Below are 6,046 nucleotides of genomic sequence, written 5' to 3'. Positions count from 1 at the left end.
TTGTTCAGGGGAGGAGCATCGTGGGGAAGGAGGGGGTGATGTGCTGTTCCATCAGTGTTGGTTCCAGCAGCTCCGGCCATGTGGAGGGTCTCTGTGGCCACGCAAAGGAGCAGCCCTGGCCAGGAGGAGCTGCACATCCACCCCACATCCCACAGCAGATCCTGCCTCAGCTGTGCTGCCGAAACCACGGCCCTGTGGTGCTGGGCTGCAGCCACCCATGGGAAATGCAGGGCTGAGGGCCGGCAGGACCTTGCTGGGGCTAGTGGAGCTGGCAGCTCAGCTCCGATCCCTAGCCCCATGCAAAGGAGCACAAAAGACGCGCAAACCACACCGAAAGCCTCATTAACCGGTTGCTAAAGCTATGTGGCGTGACAGGAGGTGGGACAGAGCCCGGGGGGCTCAATCCATGAGTGTCAATCCCAGCAACCACAAGGGTTTCTAACCTGTTGGCAAAGTTTGTTGTTTCAGGACAACACTGGCTTTGCCTGCACTGCTGGCCTTTAACAGCCACGCTGGGGATCCTTGTTAGGAGCAGGAAGCAAAAGCCTGGCACCAGGCAGGGATACCTCAATACTGACTGCATACAGTCAGGAAAGTTCATAGCAGGGCTTCAGACAGCCCCAAACCCACATCCACAACTTAATCTAACGCCCAGCCCTCCCGGCAATGAAGTTCTGCAGGAAATGTGCAGAAATAAGCAGAAACAAGCAGCCAGCTGCCAGGCAGGGCAGAGCCACATGCGGTCCCCAGCACTGTCCCCTCCAGTGCTCTGGGTCAGGAACAACCCCGGTTCCCTGACTGGAAAACCCAGCCCAGCTCCTGCAGCTCTGGGGAGAGGCAAGGACACAGCACAGCTCACTGGTTCTGGGCTCTGATCTGGGAAGCCCCAAATGAAGCCACCTCAAAGGAATGGAGAAGGGAGCAATTTTGCTGGAGGAGAAGGTGGCTTGCAGACCTGGCATTGCCACCAGCCACATGGCAGAGGAAGGGGCTAAGCAAGGGGCTTTGCCTTCCCAGGGGGACCATGGGGAGCATGGCATGCAAGCAGCAAGACAAACAGAGGGAAGAGCAGATTAGGTTGTTTGGCATCCTACAGGAGCCTTCTGGTACTTGGCTCCCTCCAGGTCACCCCAGGACCCATTTTGCCCTTTGGCACAAAGCATGCTGGAAGGGGAGGGTATGGAATCTGCCATCCCAGAGCTGCTCAGAGCACCCAGCAGCAGCTCAGGCAGATGCTGACTGAGGTGCAGTCAGCCCTGAGGCATCACGTCTGCAGGAGAAGGAAAGGTTGCTCGTTAGCTCTGTTCCTTCCTTTGCTCTCAGACATTGCCACATCCATTTATCTCTAGCTAGAGGGAAAGGGTTTTTTCCTCTCCCTTATGTTAACAACCTTTATTTTTAAAAGGTGATTTTATTTCCTCCAATTTCTGCTCTGCATCTGCGTGTGAGGGCTTGGTGATGTGCAGTACTGGGAGGACACCATGGTGTGGATGCACAGCTCTTTATGGACAGCAGGTACATCAGATCAGCTCCAGGACTTAGAGTTTACCTGGGAATGGGAACCTAACACTTGGGAGTGCATCTCCACACAGCAGAACAAATGAATAACCTGCCTGCTGTCAGGAGCAAGGAGGTTTGCAGGCAGTAGTATCAGCATTCTCTATAGCCCATTAGCTGTGGCCTAGGTTTACACACACCTTCTTTTTTTTTTCTCACAGTTAAAAAACAAAAAACAAAAAACAAACAATCCAAAGATCAGTATTCAGAGTAGGTTCTACTTAGGTTCTACTGAGGCAAAAAAACCACCAAGCAACTGCAGTCTTGCAGGGGGAATACAAACAGCAGAGATCACTCTTGTATTTTCTATCTGGCCACCTTTCACATCTCATTTGTTTTACTGCACAAACAGTAATGGCACTGCAGAACTGTTTTTAGAGGAGGAGAGGCAGCTGAGCACACATCCCTCTCACTGGCCACAAGTTTTGAGCCCTGGGGAAGGGAGACAAAAGGTTTGATGACCAGCACAAGAGCACAACGCAGCAGGATCTGACTGTGTGGTGCTGTGTCCTGTCCCTCTCCTGTTCAGCTGAGTCCTGCCCTGCCACCACCCCAGCATACAACAAGGCCATCCCCAGGGAATGTCCTCAGCTCAGACCAATCCTTCCAGTGTTCACAGCTGCATCCAGGTGCAGGAGATGTAGGCACAGCTCCTGTTTCAGTGGAGGCTGCCCCACACTCCACCCTGTCTAATCCGAGTGGTGTCAATCCACAAGGGTTTCTAACCTGTTGGCAAAGTTTGCTGTTTCAGGACAACACTGCCTTTGCCTGCACTGCTGTCCTTTAACAGCCACACTGGGGATCCTTGTTAGGAGCAGGAAGCAAAAGCTGGCACCAGGCAGGGATACCTCAATGCCCTGCAGGCAGAAACCCAGGGCACTGCTGAGGATCACACTGCAAGGTGGCTTGTTTCAATCTCCTGATAGAAAATTGGATTTCTCAGCAGGGCAAGTTTTTTTTTCCCTCTGTCACAAGACTGAAAGAAACATTTTTCAATCAAAAAAGCCTAGCAAGCAACCTGCTTTCAAAAGTGATTTTTCACACACACACACATACAAACACACACTCAGTAAGACCCAAAACTTCCACACGAGAGAAGGACTTTGTGCAGCCTGCCAGAGGGATGTTTCTCTGATCTGGTGTCATGGGAAAGCTCTGGCATGCACCTGTGCAGAGCTGCAGTGTGGCCTCGTGCCCCTGGCCCCCAGGTGCCCACCAGCACCCAGGACTCAGATGCTGCTTTGACAACAATCCACTCTTGCACGCCAGTTTCACTTCCACCTGCTGGAGTCCCACCTCCCTGCCATGCCAGCCTGGCTTGTCCCTTGCCCTCAGGCTGGACAAGAGGGTTTGTGCCCTTGCCAGGCAGGGGCAGAGGCAGCTGCATGCCCTGGGAACGGGGAGGTGTGAGCAGCTTTGTGTTCTAAGCACCAGCCGTGCCGAGGTTTAGCTGTACCATTTATTCTCACCCACCACGCGGGATCTCAGCGGCTTTAATTCCATGCTAATGAAGTTTTAGTAGGGAATTATTTTTATTGATCTGCCCAGAGCAAAGAGCCTGATTTTAGACCAGCTCTGTCAGCACCCCCTTCCCCACAGCTCTTTTCTTTCTTTGGGAGAGGAAAGAAGACAAAACAGCTCTGAGCTCCTTAAAAAGGTTGGCAGTCCCAAGCAGTAAGTGGATTACTTTATTGATTTTTAGCAGATCTGGGTTAGTGAGTGCTTAGCACTGCAGAACACATGCACACACAGAGCAACTTCAAGGAAACCCCTCCAGGCCCTTTCCTCAGGCAAATCAAGTGGCAGGCAATTAATTTAGGAGGCCACCATGGATTTTGGAGTGTGGAGAAGTTCCAGTCCCTGCACCCAAGTCAGTCTGTGACAGACAGACTCCAGGAGCCAGCCCAGTGTCTCTTAAGCAGCACTGCAGGACCTTACAGAGGCAGCCCCTCAGTTTCTTGTAGAATAGCACAATTAAACTCACAGCTTCAGAGTTTAAATGCTTTTTATTCCCCTGCCTGTCCTCATTGTTGTGTGAAAGGAGAAAGCATTATGGCTGCCACTGTTAATTTAGGAAGGAAAACCATGGCCATGCTGCACCCAGATGGGATTCAGTGCTGCCAGGGGGCATCCAGCAGCCACACAGCGGGGCATCAGTCAGAGCAGGACTCCTGACAAAGCAGAACTGTTCAAGCCAGCCGAGATGCTGATGTTGAGTTGGGATCCCCAGCTCGCTCACTCACTCACTCACTCACTCACTCACTCACTCACTCACTCACCTCCCAGGTAACTTTCCAAGGCCACTGTACTGTAGATATATTTCTGAGTGTGCTGGAATAGCACCTCAAAGAGCTCCTCCACCAGTACTGCTCCACCAAGCCTTTGGGGTGCTGGTCTCTGGAGCCTGACTGCATAAGGGTCTACAGGGGAATAATTTTATCCCACCTTGCACCAGAACCAGGAAAGCTGGAAAGTAAATATGGTCCCTTTTCCTTGAACTAGGAAAACCCCAAATATGTTCAAGAATTCCATGAAGCCCCACCCCATCTTTGTTCAAAGGCAAAGGCAGTCTGTGTATATACTGATGCCATAGATATGACCAAATAAAAAGGTTGCAGCTCTTATAATCCCACAGCATTCATCTTCCTGCTGCCACACTGCTCCAGAGTGACAGAATTCCAGGGAAAACCACTTCCAGTGGGGTGCTGGTGTTGGAGCTGGGGCTCCCTTCCCATGGCTATTGAGGTGCAATGAGGGCTACCAGGTTGAGTGCCCCAAGAGCCAAAATGCCCATTCTCCTCCCTGCTGGCCTCTGAGGGTGACACAGACACCAGGTGACCTACTCTGGGCCAAACAGGTAGTCAGTGCCAGAGCAGGGACTTGAAACTGGATTTCTCCAGGCTGGCACAGTGGATGGAGCCAACCTCATCCATGTGTTGCACTACTCCATGGCACTGGCCTGGGACTGCCACAAGTCACCAAAAGCAAGCTGCCTCCCTGGAGATAGAGAGGAAGGGAGGTACTGCATCAGCCCTTCCCCATCCATCCCTGCCCCTCCTCATGCCCAGCAATAACCACAGACACCAGGATAATGAAATTAAGCCCAGAGCCCCAGCGGGCTAATGCAATTACTGACAGCAGCACATTCAAACAGCAGCACCACGAACACACCTGCAGGAGCACAGCCTGCCCTCTGCTCCTCCCCAGGCCTTCCCTGTCTCTCCCTGAGCCCCACCCAGTGTGAGTGCCATCCCCAGGGTGTCAGGCCAGGGCCACCATCCCCAGTGCCTCACTGCAGGGAGGGAGGGAGGGAGGGAGGGCACTGCCTACCTTGCAGAAAGCACCGTGCCATGCAGCCAAGCGCAGCCTCTGAGGGCAGATTTAAAGAAGCCTGTTTAAACCTTGGGAGACCTGCAATTACCAGCATCCTAATGAGGCCCTGGACACTAATCAGTGGTGTCACTGAATCCTCTTACGCCTGCCTAAGCATCTCCAGCAGCTTTGCTGGTTGCGGAGCCCAGCTGCCCAATCCTGCAGGGAATTACCTCCTCAGACAGGCACCAGTGGTGGTGGCACTTAGGTCTTTTGACACAGATGAAGGTAAAGCACTCCCAGGCATTTGTGCAAGGTGACAGAGATACCTGACAAGGCCTCTGCCCAGCCCAAAGGCACCTGGGCCAAGCCCACTCTGGAGATGCACTGGAGCTAGTGCCTTAGGATTTATATTTTCTATTTTTCAGATCCTGTGCTGCTTTAGTGTATAACTCTAAAACCCCATAGCCTGTCAGCTGCTGTTCTCCCATTTTATTCAGACAAAACAATTCCTCTCTGGGCCTGAAAGTCAAGGACACCTTATTGTCTCAGGCACCGAGAGATGTAAACAACAGTGAACTGGAGGGGCAAACTTGGAGTAAATGTCTTCATTACCTGAAGCTGTAATTGGAGGATTAACCCCTGATATGTAAATGGACCAAACTTATAACTGTATGAAAAACTTGTGACCATTGTCCATCCTGAGTGTAGCCCCTTGGGGCCTTTTGACTTCCCAAGGTATAGTGTGGTATTTTCAGGGTCCCCCGACGAAGGGCGGAAATGATGAATCTGACTCCATGTTCTTAGAAGGCTAATTTATTATTTTATGATCTATATTATATAAAAGAATACTATACTAAACTATACTAAAGAATAGAGGAAGGATACTTACTAAAGGCTTAACAAGATACTAATGAAAAACTCGTGACTCTGGCCAGAGCCTCCACACAGCTGGCTGTGATTGGTCATTAAGTTAAAACAATTCACATGAAACCAATCAAACAATCACCTGTTGGATAAACACTCTCCAAAGCAGCAAAACACAGGAGAAACAAATCAGACCATTATTGTTTTCATTTTTCTCTGAGGCTTCTCAGCTTCCCAGGAGAAAAATCCTGGGCAAAAGGATTTTTCCAGAAAATATGATGGTGACAGTGTATCTATAGAAGGCCTTTAA

Source organism: Geospiza fortis, unplaced genomic scaffold (assembly GCF_000277835.1).
Source record: "Geospiza fortis unplaced genomic scaffold, GeoFor_1.0 scaffold5, whole genome shotgun sequence".
Taxonomy (NCBI): Eukaryota; Metazoa; Chordata; class Aves; order Passeriformes; family Thraupidae; genus Geospiza; species Geospiza fortis.
Note: the sequence above shows the minus strand (reverse complement) of the source record.